This window comes from Mytilus californianus, unplaced genomic scaffold (assembly GCF_021869535.1).
Source record: "Mytilus californianus isolate M0D057914Y unplaced genomic scaffold, xbMytCali1.0.p SCAF_25, whole genome shotgun sequence".
Classification (NCBI taxonomy): Eukaryota; Metazoa; Mollusca; class Bivalvia; order Mytilida; family Mytilidae; genus Mytilus; species Mytilus californianus.
The window spans coordinates 5,047,605-5,062,865 of NW_026262674.1; the positions used below are offsets into that span (position 1 = coordinate 5,047,605).

Here is a 15,261-nt window from a genome sequence, read left to right on the forward strand (position 1 = left end):
ATGAAAATTAAACGAGCCAAATTAATTTTAGTCAAGGTATTTGGTACCACCTTAAACATTTGTTTTCTTCATAAAAATGTATTTCAGAACGTTATCTTATCTGATAATATTTCATATATGTCATCAAAGAACATCCAATTAATCAAATTCTCAACCCAATATTAGCTATGTCATAGTAAATCGTTGTCACCTCTACCTGTCTGTCGTTCCAAATTTTGTGTTTGAATCTTAATTGTATTGATGGTATTTAGTTTTTGTTTGATGTCTTGCTGTCTCATTGGTGCTAACTCAAATGCAGTCTAAAAGAGAGTAATTTAATGCTGAGGAAATAAAAGTCTTGTTTTTATATCCTCCTTTCCTCCTAAAAACCTTCAACATTAATTAATCTCTCCTCTTATAAATTTGTATTTATATGTTTCATTTACGCGTTTATCATGTATATGGCTCGGTAAAGCAAATAAATTGTTGACAAAAATCGAGGTTTGTTGTCAAATAATTTTATTCCCTAAACTTTAATGTCTGACATGTATCAGGATCCTGCAATTCATTTTCTGGAAAAAAAATAAAAAAAGATAAGTTTAAATAAATATAACTATTCTACAAATCATATTTGCAAACACTTTCCTTTAATATCAAGTGCTTACTATTCGGAATCCACTTGAAAGTTATACATGTTATATGCAGATTCGTGTATGTATCATACTGCATGGCCAGAAAAGAATAAGTTGAAGTTTATTGACGGCGTTGTTTTTTATTTACATGTACATAATATTATCATTTTAAGTATCGCATGTATCGTTCTTTAAATTCTCCCTCATGAATTCGTCCGAATTTAAAACATTTCTATACTAAATACATGGCTAAATAAGAGACAAGTCATAATTTAGGTTTGTTTGCTCGCAGTAACTTTCTTATTTTCTCAGCGAAACAACATTTAATATCTTGTAAACATTTTACAAATTACAAAAATATACCACAATTCCATCTATATACATTCACAATGTCCTCTAAATACATATCAATACAAACATAACTGTAATATATTATGCAGAGCTTAACGTTAACTTCGTCTATCAAAGTTACTGGAGCACATCGATAATAATCAAACGTAATCAGGACTTATATATGCCTATAAAATCCCACCCGTACTACCGCCCTCGAAATATTCGTGCAGAAAACAACAGTAACATCAGACCACTTCTGATTTACATACTAGCCAAACTTGTACCACAAGTCTAAAGATAGAAATAGAATAGGGAAATTCCAAATATAACGGAATAGAAATAAATCGTAGTATGCCTGTCCTTGTCATCTATTATTGACGTTCAAGACAATGTATTAAGGATGTTCGCTCCTCTTGTTTTTGAAATTTTGCCAGATTTTCGGAATCCTCTGGTTTTATCCATGTTTTGCCATTAAATAATTTTGTCCACTAACCCCTACTTTTCTTTTCATAATTTTATTTCATATAGTTTTAAAAGCCATATTTGAAAATCTTATAAAATCCTTGTTATTTTTTCATAGTTTTTAAAAGAGAAAAGCGGACAATGTTAAAAGTATGAAAAATCTAGAGAGAATAATTTCCCGCCAAATTTTCAAAGGCTTATATCTCAAAAAACAAGCACACGGACCCTTCATTTTTCTCTGTTTTTTTAGTTCCTTTATTCATATACTATCAATTTATAACAGTCTTTTAAAAAGCTTGTTATTTTGAAACAGAGTAGCGAACATCCTTAATTTTGTTTTCAGATTGTTCTCAACTTTAACATCTTAGCACTTCAAATCTTGATCAGAAGTATACGGCATTGAGACAACCCTAAATAACTATAAATCGAAAGACATGTATAGGTTAACTTACGGTCTTCAACAATAGACAAATGTTTATATAATATGTCAAGATCGCAATCTTCCCGAGTCTAGACAAGTGTTAAATAATTTAGACAAAGACTATAAAAAATCCGAGGTCAACATGATATTTGCGAATGATTCAGATAATCCAAAGAAACATATTCATGTGACTAGTTATATAATTGGTTGAACAGCTTTTCAAGTTCCTATTCCGACTAATAGGATTTACACAGGTAACATAGACAGATCTAAAACATGACTGAAAATAGCAAGAGAGAGAGAGAGCCATTTTGGATAAAACGACCGTAATATAGAAGAACAATAATTGATTGAAATATTACTTCAAAACAATGAAGTCTAACATCGGCAGCTGTACTTCGGAGTAGCTGTTTTTTATATACAAGATCATCTTCAATGTTGCAGGATATTTTATCATTACAAGAAAGGAAATAAATGACATGCTATGACAATATTTAATATATACATAATGTGACACAAGACTGATAGCAGAGAACAATACAATAACATTATAACTAACCAAGGGTTTCCTATCCCACACTTCAACATTCAAAGTTATTAATAAAAGTGTTGCTGCTAAAAAATGATGAACAACATGCAACTGATTATAAGGTTGAATCAATGTTGTTACTTTAGAAGATTTATAATCACATGCAAAGGTTGCTTGACCGTTACGTAATATCGTTTCATATGTGTCAAATGTTGCTTGACCGTTACGTTATATCGTTTCATATATGTCAAAGGTTGCTTGACCGTTACGTAATATCGTTTCATATGTGTCAAAGGTTGCTTGACCGCTACGTAATATCGTATCATATGTGTCAAATGTTGCTTGATCGTTACGTAATATCGGTTATATGTGTCAAATGTTGTTTGACCGTTACGTAATATCGCTTCATATGTGTCAAAGTTCTGTTCATATCGGTTATTTCTTTCCCTGTCATAACTCTACCTACATCGAACCACATGATCTAATCGCATTTTCGTTATTAAGTATGATTAATTTCCCTAGATATTTAATTTGTATATTTTAGGGTTTACTGTTTAGTTATACATGCTTTCCCATTAATTATGACGTCATTTGATTAAGGAGTTATATTGACCGTGGTTGTTTTACAATAGATTTGTTTTATGGGATCACTATACTTTACCATTTTTGTTGTTGTCTTTGTTGTTTTTATATATATATATATATATTTGATTCAATCACACACCTTTCTAAATAGATTATGTCTAATAAATCTATCCTTTCATACATATCACTGGTGAAAGATAGTTTTAGCTGGTTAAAGAATCCGTAATAAAAAGAATATGCGTATAATGTACTCTTTCAACCGAATTTTAAAAACATGATTAATACTTCATTTAAAAGCTATTTGCATTGCATTTTAAAAGAAAGGGCACCTGATATGTTTAAATATTAACATCTAAATCAAGTTCGAAAGATTATTCAAGACATGATACTGGTGTAATGATATGTTGTAACCCACTTAGATTGAATACGTTCATTTTGATATTTTTCATAAAAAATCACATAAATGTCATGTCGGTTAATTATTTATACTGACCTTGAGATCTGGCCGCGTGGTCCACATATCTCTGGCCAACCACGACAACGAAAGCATTTTCCGTCCCTTGGTCCATTAAGTGCACAACAAGCGAAACAAATTGACATATTTTTACAATTTTCTGGCCAACCAGGACAAAGATAGCATTTTCTGTCCCTTGGTCTATCAACTTCACAACAACTTATACAATCTGACTCTGACAGTGTGGGTTCTTGTCCTCCCACATCAAGTACTGAAAAAGTGCTTTGAAAGTTTCATCGGTTGCTTTAATAAAAAATGACTGTTTGTTATAATTATTTGATTCATTGTTCTGTTAATTCAAATCGGTAGAATCTAACTGTGTTCACTCCATCTATTACAAGGAAGCTATTCAACTAATACTTTAAAGTGGTGAAGTTGAAATCACCCCTTTTTAAAATTAACAAACGCCATCACGAGTTGGTTGACCGTAATGGAATATCTGTTTCACAGATGACGACGAATAGGTTCCAATTGTCGTAACTACAATCCCGTCCCCTACCCCGAATGTGACCTTCCGAATTATACTTATCATCGGGTTTGTACTTACATGAGCAACCCGACGCATGCCATATGTGAAGCAGTTCTGCTTACCCTTTCAGAGCACCTGAGATCACCCCCAGTTTTGGATGGGGTTTGTGTTGCTCAGTCTTTCTATGGGTGTGTTGTTTGTACTATTGTTTGTTACGAAATGAATGGTCCAATGCGCTTCTTCCTGACATCCTTCAAGACTAAAGCGACAGGGTTCTGCAGTGTAGCAGGTACTACTGACTATTCCTGAGCACATGAGTTCGTTCCTTTTTTTTGTGTGGTTGCTTATACTAAGAAAATATGCTTTTTTGACCCATTTAATAGCATAAACGGGGCATGTTCGAGTTGATATGTAGTAACTGAAACATGTATAAAAATAAGAAGATAGGTATAATAGCCAATAAGACAACTATACAGTTCAAATAAAGTGTATGCAACCAATAATAGGGAACCTTACGTTCTTTATTAATGAAATAACCCATACCGTATATACGTCGGCTATAAAAGGATCCGACATGAAAAATATGAAAGAATTCAATAATTGAAAAAACTAACAGCCTAATTTATGATAAAACAATTTACGAAAAACAAATATGACGGACATGAACAAACGACGACCACTGAACTACAATCTTCTGACTTGGTACAGGCATATATAGAATGTGACGGGGTAAAACATGTTTGGAGGCACCAACCTTCCTCTTAATCTTGGACAGTGGTGTAACGACACGACACAAGAACAAACTACAAAACAATAAACGAAAAACAAATATGAAAACAGCAATATCGACAACCACTCAATTATAGACTCCTGGCTTGGGACAGACACATATATAATATGGCGGTGTTAAATATGTTTGCTGGTGCCAAACCCTCCCCCTAACCAGGGAAACTGATGTAACAGTACAACATAAGAACAAACTATAAATCCTCTGAAAAGGCCTACGTATTCAGATTGAAACCACGCAGAAAAACATTTATTTAATAAACAGAACGGACGTCGCAGGGTATTTAAACGTTCACCAAATCTGAGAGTTCTTGCAGTTACTGGCAGCTAGTTCAAAGCCAATAACAACAAATATAAATTATGTTTCTAAGATTTAAATGTCAGTAATGTATATACTTACCGTATGAAAAGAGTAGAAGTAGCATACATGTTGCTCTAACAATTGTTGATTGGTTCATTTGAAATGATGAACTGAAAAAAAATTTAAATGATCTTTTATGCAATTTGCACTAAATATAGTGTCAAAATGAGTCATTGATGGCTAATAAAGTATGAGAGCTTTCCGTCAAATGGGCCCAAATGAGTTGCGTTCACAAGATAAAACTATTACAAATAATCAAAAAATTTCCTCCAATTTAACAATTGTTGATATGATATGATCAACTACTCATTGTGGCAACACATCTAACCTAAAATGAGAGGTGTTTACTGATAAGTCTTATATAAGATAGGTTCACAAGATATTGCTACATTTCTCCAACAAATGGTCAAATTCCATTAAATCACGTAAAACTTTTCTAAATTTGATGTCCAGGATGAATCTGTTGTTTGTTTTGCACATCATGAGATTATATGATACAGTTCATGATGTTGAATTTTGTGGCATTGTTTTCTGTACCTGTTTATACATAAACACAAAGACCAGACTACATATAATACCGAAAGTATATTATAATAAAAAAAATTACAACTTCAATTGTTTTGTTCACCTTTCAAGTAGATAAAACCGAACAACAATTTAAAGATAAGTCTAGTATCTATAATATTGTTTAAGAGAAGTTCTACCGAGTTAGTTTTGTTAACGTAAACACATTTCAGAAAGGCAATGAACATCCAAATTCGTCATGTGACCAGAAAGTGTACCTCCGTTGTATACCTGTAGTACTAGTATCTCTACGAAATAAAGGTTTCCCAATTATCATCCGACATTGGTTGGTAATAGACTGCAGAATCGGTGACGGTAATGAGGATAGTTTGCTTGCCTCTATGTTTTTATGTGTGTATGTTCGATGTGTTCGTTGATTGCTCAAGCCTGGTTTTGACAGCACTTAACTTTAAATATTTATTCTCTAGGTTTTGTATACGTCTTTTTTATTACACAACTTCCCATTATCAAAGTCAGTTAGGTTAACATGTTAAGTTAAGTGTTCTTTACTCAAAGGAACAACAACATCATTTTAGGTACTTTACCCTCTTCTGCCACTTTTTCGAAAATAGAAGATTAATTTGTTTTTCTCTTACAAATAGGTAACCTGGCAGAATTTAACCTGAACTAGTTCATTTCGTTGTTAAATATTACTGGAAAGATGAAAGACAACATTGAATATTTTTTTGTCATACTTTTGATTTATACTTTTACATCATACTTTTGCTACTTTTGCATATTTATAAACAGCTACATAGATATAGAAGGATGCATTTTGACACCATTTATCGAGATTGTGTCAGGAAACATAAAGATTTATCCTAGAGATGTATTTATCAGGTTATACCAGAACATGATCTACTATAAATTATGAGGAAATGCTTTGTACACTAATGCAGACTTCACGAGAGAAATATAACGAAGGTAAGTACACATTATTCATTTTGTATTTAAAAAAAAGCATTTTATCTATTTTTATAAAAGAATATAATTCTGGTAGCTTATATAATAAGATATGTGTCGGAAAGAAATCAACCGTATGCAAGTGCACGTATACATGTACATGTATAAGACTTTGATTGATTTTGGAACATTAAAACGAGATAAAAGGTGAAATATGGTCTGTTATGTAGGGGTCTTATACCAACATGATTTTAAACAGTTACAGATCTATCTAGACTTTCCATACATCTTTCATAACCCGAAATAAGTTAACAGATGAATTGATTTTCTTAACTTAGGAATCTAACATTAAATTTAACAGTGAAAAATGTAAATTTTAAAAACGTTCATAAGTCATGTTTGTAAAATGCATGTACAACCTTTTTAATATCTTCAGGACGTCTATTTAAAAAGAAACATTAATCAGTTGTTAGAGCATCTTTTGTGTTACTTCTGGTATTTTCATGTGGTGAATAAACGCAATTGTTATAAAACAAAATATTTACCCGAAAAATCTATTCTTAGTATTATGTACATATTAATTATATCATTATATAGGATCATTCTAGGAAATTATGATTTAAATGAAAGTTTAAATACTAGTATTGGTCTACGAAATAAATAAGACAAACTGAAAATGGAGATGGGAAATCAAAGCAAAAAACGACGGACATTTTGCAAAAAGGCAACAAAGATACCCTCAAATTGAATGTTTCGTTGCACGTATATGCATACTCAGGTCGAATCTATACAGAGGCTTAGATAATTCACAGGGAAGCTATCAAACAAAGAGTTCCAAGTGGTTTAATTGAAATCATCCCTTCGAAAATTTTACGGCCGACATCACGAATTTGATGACTGTTATATAATAGTTGTTTCACAGATGACGACGGATATGTCCCGATTGTTGTAACCACAATCCCGTCCTCTTTTCCCTGAATTTGACTTACTGAAAAAGACTTTTCACCGGGTTTGTACTTCAGTGAACAACACGACGGGTGCCATATATATGGAGCAGGATTTACATACCCTTGTCGATCCGGTTTTTGATGAGCTCGTGTAGCTCATTCTTTAGTTTTCGGTGTTGTGTTTTGTATAATTTTGTTCATTTACATTTTTTAAAAGCAAATGCTCTAGGTAAGAAATACCTACTAATTCAGTTGAAATCGGTTTTAATACAGTATATATTGTTTATTTTAGTCATACATCTATTGGTCTGTTTTTCTGATGAAATACCGGGAGTGTAAACTATATTCGGGTTTGTAAATTAAATCCAAAATACGCAAAATCTAGCATTAGTATTATATGATAAAAAAAAAAACCAGAATCTGCTTTAATTTTGGTGATTACCTCTTTATGAGGTATTGAAGTCTTATATTAAAAGAAAAGTCGGTGATATGGGCAAAATATTTTATCCTGAATCACAGGAAAAACCAAGAGTCCGAACATCGCACAAAAATACCTGACCTTAGTACATCCTTAAATCGAATGTTTGTATCTTATTTTTGCACAATCATGTTAATTAGAACCTGTATATTAACATGATCCAAGACATATTGCGCTCAAAGAAAATTGAAGACAGATTGTTGTTAAGGGTGCGATAGTTGAAATTAATATTACGATAGATGCAAGTTCGGATACTACAGAGCGTCTACCTAAGGTTTGCCGCAGTTATAGCATAAATAATAATTCATTCCAGAGAAGTGAAATAATGTTATTAAAGCTTTCTTGAAATTGAAATTGAAACCTTTGAAAACTATAATAAATATTGTATATAAAACACAAATTATTTAATTAAATAAAAAGTGTAGTTATATTAACCTTTGCTACGTTTACCTTGACAAGTCAGACAGATATTTCCAAGATCTGCGTCTGAATTCATAAGATTATTCCCCTAAATGATCAGGATGTTTCGTCAGAAAAATTTGTGTTCGGGACATTTTTTTTTTAACATCATATTATCATAATATGAATCAGAACAGGATGTTTAATCTTGTGACAATGTTTCCTTTTATATGCACGTATCTGTTTATATATAAACGAGGCCATACTAATACGAAAGTATATTATAATACAAATGTAATAACAACTTCAATTTTCAATTTTCAATTTTTCACCTTTCAAGTGGACGAGAGCAAATAACAATTTGAACTAAGTCTAGGATCTATAATTTTGTTTCAGATAAAATATCTACTGATTTAGATATGTTTAAGTAAAAAAAAAACGTTTTATAAAGGAAATAAACGTTCAATTCCATAATAGAACTGGAAAAGGTACCTACGTTGTATACCTGTTGTATATCTGCGATTTAAAGGTTTCACAAAGGCTGATAATAGATGTCAAAATCAGCGACGGTAATGATGATAGTTTGCTAGTTTTTGTGTTTTTTCTAAGTCAGGTTTCGACAGCAATTGTCTTAAAACATTTATTCTCTTCGTGTTGTATATGTCTTTTTATTAATCAAAATACATAATATTTGACTTCCCACTTTCAAAGTAAGTTCGGTTTAGTTTAGTATCCTCTACTCGTTGTTTCTGAAAGGGAAGCAATATCAGTTTAGGTACGTTTCTTCCTTCTGACACTGTTTCGACATTAAAACTGTATGTATGTTCTCTCTGAAAAAATTAACGCAGCAGAATTTAAACTAAACTAGTTCATTTAGTTGTTTAATTTCAATTCCTGCATTGTCCTGAAAAAGTGAAAAACAACATTGAATGTTTTTTTTTTTCATACTTTTGCATAATACTTTTGTATCATACTTCTGCGTTTTGTACGTATTTATAAACAGCTACATACATATAGATGTATGCATTTTGACACCATTAGTCATAATGAATTGTATTATATCACCATAGTATGTTGTAATGTTACACTATTGTTTCAGGTAGGTTGATGGTTGACTCCTATTAAAACGTTTAAACCCGCTGCATTTGTTTTCACCTGTCCTAATTCAGGAACCTGATGTTCAGTGGTTGTCGTTTGTTCATACGTGTTTCTCGTTTCCCTTTTTTTATATAGATTAGACCGTTGGTTTTCCTGTTTGAATGGTTTCACACTAATCAATTTTGGGGCCCTTTATAGCTTACTGTTCGATGTGAGCCAAGGCTCCGTGATGAAGGCCGTACTTTGACCTATAATGGTTTACGTTTACACATTGTGACTTGGATGGATAGTTGTCTCATTGGCACTCATACCACATCTTCTTATATCTATAACCCCCAAGGGTGACTGGGGAATAGAAGTATGGTTACCATTGGTCTTCCTCGGACCGGCAGTAAAACCCTTGCTAAAGTGGGGCGTCCGTTTGGCTGTGCGGGATGTACAAATTTGCAGAATAGGGACGTTAAATCCGATGCCTTGTGTAATGAGAGTGCCACGCTCTTTGCACGTTAAGAACCCTTGCAACAACTCTTTGAGGGGTCCGTGGGTGACCTGTTGCACGGCTAAATTTCTGTCCCTATCCAATATACCCTCCTTTCCCTTGGCAGTCTAAATTTCTCCGACCTTAATCCCGGACGTCCCTATTACAGAACTTACGTTTTGTATTTATTGTTAATTTGTTCTCGTCCTGAATATGCATGAAATATTTGCCACTGGACGTTAAGCAACCAACAAACAATCAATCAATCTTATATCTATATAGGATGTTAGACAACAAAAAGATTATTTCGGGACATATATTTGTCAGACGGAAAATCCTGAATATCCAAGGACATAATCTACTATCAATTATAATGTAAAGTTTTGTTCTTTTTACCTTAACGCTGACTTCAGTAGCTAGAAATATCGAATGTAAGTTCGTCGAAATTATTTTATATTGTTTTTTTTTTATCAATATATGAAAGTTTCAAATTTCAGGTGGCTTTTATAACAAAAGAAACAACAGTTAAACGGGAAGATTTGACCTCAAAACCTTATGGATATAAAATTTAATAGTGCACGATGTAAATCTAAGAAAAACTAAGTCCGTAAGTTATGCTTTTTTTAATGCCTGTTCAATTTTATTATAATTTTTCAGGTCGTCTATTAAGAATGAAACACTTATCAATTGTTGGAACATCTTTTGTGTTATGAATAAAGGCATTTTTATAAAACAAAAATATGTACTCAAGAAATTTATATTCAGAATTATGAACATTAATTAGGTATATAGTCAGATAAGATCATACCACTACAACACGATTTAACTGAACATTTAAACTATTAGTTTTAGTCTACGAAACAAATAAGACAAACTGAAAATGTAGATGGGAAATCAAAGTCAAAGTCGAAGTCGAAGGACAGACACTCCACTACAAAACAGGCAACAAAGATAAAAAAAAAAAAAAAAACCACACACACACAACAGTTCACACTAATTTAGATTCGAGTTACATGAACCTCAAAAATATAATAAGGAGAAAACCGCAGGAGCTTCAGAAAAGTCCACAATACCTGCTGTATTTGTAAAACCGGGGTTTAACTTCAGTTCACATCCGTTTTTAGGTCATAAGCATTCCCAGGTAATTGGTAAATATATCTTGTTTTAATTTAATACCTTCTCAGAAAGAAACTATTGCAGAGAGAGAGAGAGAGAGAGAGAGAGAGAGAGAGAGAGAGAGAGTCTTGCCTATTCTTTCACATTGTCAAACATTACCTTTAAAGACGTATTCTCTCATGAATAACATTTAGTTGTACATTATATCTATAAAAAAGTTCGGCATGTTAAAACTAAACAAGAACAACATTCATCATAGTATTAGATTTCGGAATGACTTTGAAAAATAATAAAGCAAAAAGTAAAATAACAAAAATACCGAACTCCGAGAAAAATTCAAAACGGAAAGTCCCTAATCAAATGGCAAAATCAAAAGCGCAAACACATTAAACGAATGAATTACAACTGTCATATTCCTGACTTGGTACAGGCATTTTCGTATGTAGACAATGGTGGATTAAGTCTGGTTTTATAGCTAGTTAAACCTCTCGCATAAAATTCCCATATATTGACAACGATGTGTCAACAAAACAAACAGACATAATAGGTAAAAAAGTCAAAAATAGGTGTACAGCAGTCAACATTGTGTTATACTCTTAATCACTATATAAACAAACAAATATATCAACAAAGAAAAACAAAAAGGCATATAGACAAAGCACATAAGCAAAAACGAAAGACAAGAATAAAAAAATTTACAATAGCACAATAACACAATGACGGGATGTATAAGTACTGAGCCACGTCAAATGGATATTACCAAAAACAGACTAAACAGTAATAGTAATAATTTACAAAGACAAATAAAAGAATACTATAACACGTTAAAATCTTTAATCTTTAATATTAAATACGCAGAGTGAACAAATTAAGGTTTTAAAATGACGAAAAAATAATGTTACAAAACCTTGAATCATTCCTGAAGCAAATGATGATTGTTAAAAATATACTATTCAGTTCTGGAAGAACATGGAGTGAAAGGACAACCACCGATCAGTGAAAAGGTGCACAGTTGTCAAAGACACTGACGACGACCACCGTAAAAATCTGGATGTAACAATTGCTGTAGTGCAAACAGTAGATAATACGACAAAGAACAACGCTATTATAACTCGTGGCATTGTTGGTATAATGGTTAACCCTTTATGTCAGTATAAGGTAAAAAAATCAAGACGTGACAATAATAAAATCATTTAGTTTTACATATTGAATGCAATTGAATTTGTTTTGTCATATAACAAGACCTGTGCCTGGTCTAATCTTGCTGATTGACACAATTAGATACATCACTGTGGTAATGCATGCAAAAACGACATTTATAACAGCAAAAAACAACAATTATAACAGCAAACGCAACAATAATAACAACAAACGCAACAATAGCAGAGACAACAACAACAGCAAAAGTTAGGTACTGTGGTTTCTGGAGACATAAGATATTTATGACATCTTCAAATGACAAACATCCTGGTTAATTAAGATTTATGAAAAGACATACACTTTGTTCAGTATATACACGTTGTTCAGTATATACACATATACACATGTGTTCAAATATATTCCCTAACCGTCCACCAGATCATGATGGCTATTGTCAGGTAAAAATCATATTAGTTTTTTATTACAGTTCATTTGAATTATCAGTTGAATTTTGATCCGAAAGCTATAGAGTAGAACTTTTTAAAAACCATTGTAGGTCATGAGCATTCCAGGTTATCGTACCTGAATGAAAATAACACTTTATAAATCTCGTGAATCGTAAGTTATTGGTTTTTTTTAACTGTTATCAGGAACGCTTTAACCAAATTTTTTGAAAGCCATGTAGTCTTAAAATTGAAAATGGAAATGGGGAATGTGTCAAAGAGACAACAACCCGACCAAAGAGCAGAAAACAGCCGAAGGCCACCAATAGGTCTTCAACCCAGTGAGAAAATCCCGCACCCGGAGACGGGCTTCAGTTGCCCCTAAACAAAAATGTTCTTTTTTTCTAATTAAAAGCCACATTCTTTCAAAGTCGAGTTAGGAAAATAAAGTCAACAAACATATTTGAATCAAAGTCCTAACGGATATAGATTTTTCAGTGCAATTAAAGGGATCTATTTATACATGTATAACGAGCATACTATTTAACAGAAAATAATGTCTGAAGAATAAAAAAAGTTATGCTGATTAAGAGTAAAAGTCTCACTGATAATATCATAACTAACCTCATATATTTCACTTGTTTAAAATTCTTTCAGATTTTACCTGTAAATGTACATTTTAATCCATATTGTAACTTAATTACCCTTTATTACAACTGACAATATTATTACACATATTTTGTCACCTGTTCCAATGATTACAAAAGACAGACTCATCAGGGACCCGATTGTCCAGCATATAAGACATACAAAAAAGTATTTTTCCGACTATGTCCCAGTGTGTACTGTACCTGGATTTTGAAATTTTTATAATACAATAGATAAAATGCCTTTTTTGAAATATAAAATTATTAAGTCGTACTTACCTTCGTTATATCTCCCCTATTAAATCTGCGTTAATGTACACAGCTTTTTAAAATAATTTATAGTGGATTGTGTCGTTATGTAAACAGGATTTTTCGTCTGATAAATTCATTCCAGTAATTGTTTATTAAATAATATAAATATGTATGTAATACATTTGTTATAATATACTGTAAACAGATGTTTGGGATTACCATCAAGATTCTATAAAAAAAAAAACTGTATTAAGCTATGCTTCACCAGGATTGATTTACGAAATGAATGCTTCTTTATGTAATTTTATATTATATTATTGCCACAGCCTCGAAGAGTTTATGCTTAACCAATACAGCGAATAAAGGAAAAGAAAAATGGTCAAAAATCAATAATATTACATAAAGAAAAAAGGGCTTAAAGATGTATTCATCATTGTATAATTGACGAATATATTGAGACGATTATTATTTACCATATATGTATGCGTTATTGCAAATTTGTTTGTACATTTATTTGTAGGTGAAACCTGAGCATGATATGCAAATAAAAGTATATATAACAAAAAACAAAAAAAAATAATTGTTTCATAATTTTGATTGAGTGTATACATGTACCAGAAAGTTTGAATATAACTCATATCATTTTTTTATTTTATGATTAGATGCTTTCCAAAATACATACAAATTTCATAAAAATCCAGATAGCGCCAAATTATGTATACTTTGATTTTCTTAAATACAAATAATGCGTGTATTGATAGATCAACAAGAAACAAACATACGAATAGGAGAAGATATCGAAGAAGTACTAACAACATAAATAAAAGAACAAACAATAACAAATTCCACAAGATATTACACAAAGAACTAAAGATTGTTCAACAGGTATTCGCTGTTCACAAGGAAGCTATTAAACCAAGAGTTCCAAGTGGTGAAGTTGAAATCATCCTTTCGTAAATTTTACGGACGCCATCACGAGTTGGTTGACCGTTACGGAATATCCGTTTCACAGATGATTGATGATATGTTCTTAATGTCTTAACTGCAATCCCGTCCCCTTTTTCCGAATGTGACCTACCAAATTAGACTTATTATTGGGTTTGTACTAACATGAGCAACACGACGGAAAACACATGTGGAGCAGGATCTGCTTACCCTTCCGGAGCACCTGAGATCACTCCCAGTTTTTGATGGGGTTCGTGTTGCTCAGTCTTTAGTTTTCTAAGTTGTGTTTTGTGCACTATTGTTTGCTTGTTTGTCTTTGTTTTTTTTTTTGTTTTTTTTAACCATGGCGTTGTCAGTTTATATTCGACTTTTGAGTTTGAATGTCTATTTGGTATCTTTAGCCCCTCTTTTATAGTCAGTAAATGGAGATAAAATAGCGGATTAGTGCATGACTTTTGTCTATCCATTAAACAAAAAACTATAAAACAACCAGTACCAGTTAGATCAAATACATGACCGAATATAAAGGTAACTAAATTTTTGTAGACAAGAGTCAAAAAATTAAATTAGGGTGCTAAGGCTAGGTTTATCCTGTCCAGTACTACAGACAAAATTTCACTTAACATTTCATTGCATGTAAGAAAATAACCATCTCTGAAAGTTAACCAATCAAATTTTCACCCCTTTTTTTCCTGTGTACAAACTTAAGTAACCATGTAACTTCAAGTTTTTAAAATATTCTATAGAAACACCAAATAAATAAAGAATGGTCTTTGAAAC

The 15,261-nt window shown here is 32.0% G+C and overlaps 1 long non-coding RNA gene across 2 annotated transcripts; it reads right to left on the minus strand.

The window, feature by feature from the left end:
• Positions 1-477: 477 nt before the first annotated feature.
• Positions 478-13,672, minus strand: LOC127732601 (uncharacterized). 2 transcript variants are annotated; one of them, XR_007996338.1, is made up of 4 exons: positions 13,564-13,672; positions 5,111-5,181; positions 3,435-3,666; positions 478-551 (listed from the first exon to the last, which is right to left on the minus strand). It is a non-coding gene; the product is annotated as an uncharacterized LOC127732601 (long non-coding RNA). The 2 variants fall into 2 exon arrangements; XR_007996339.1 differs by lacking the exon at positions 13,564-13,672 and adding an exon at positions 11,214-11,238.
• Positions 13,673-15,261: the final 1,589 nt, after the last annotated feature.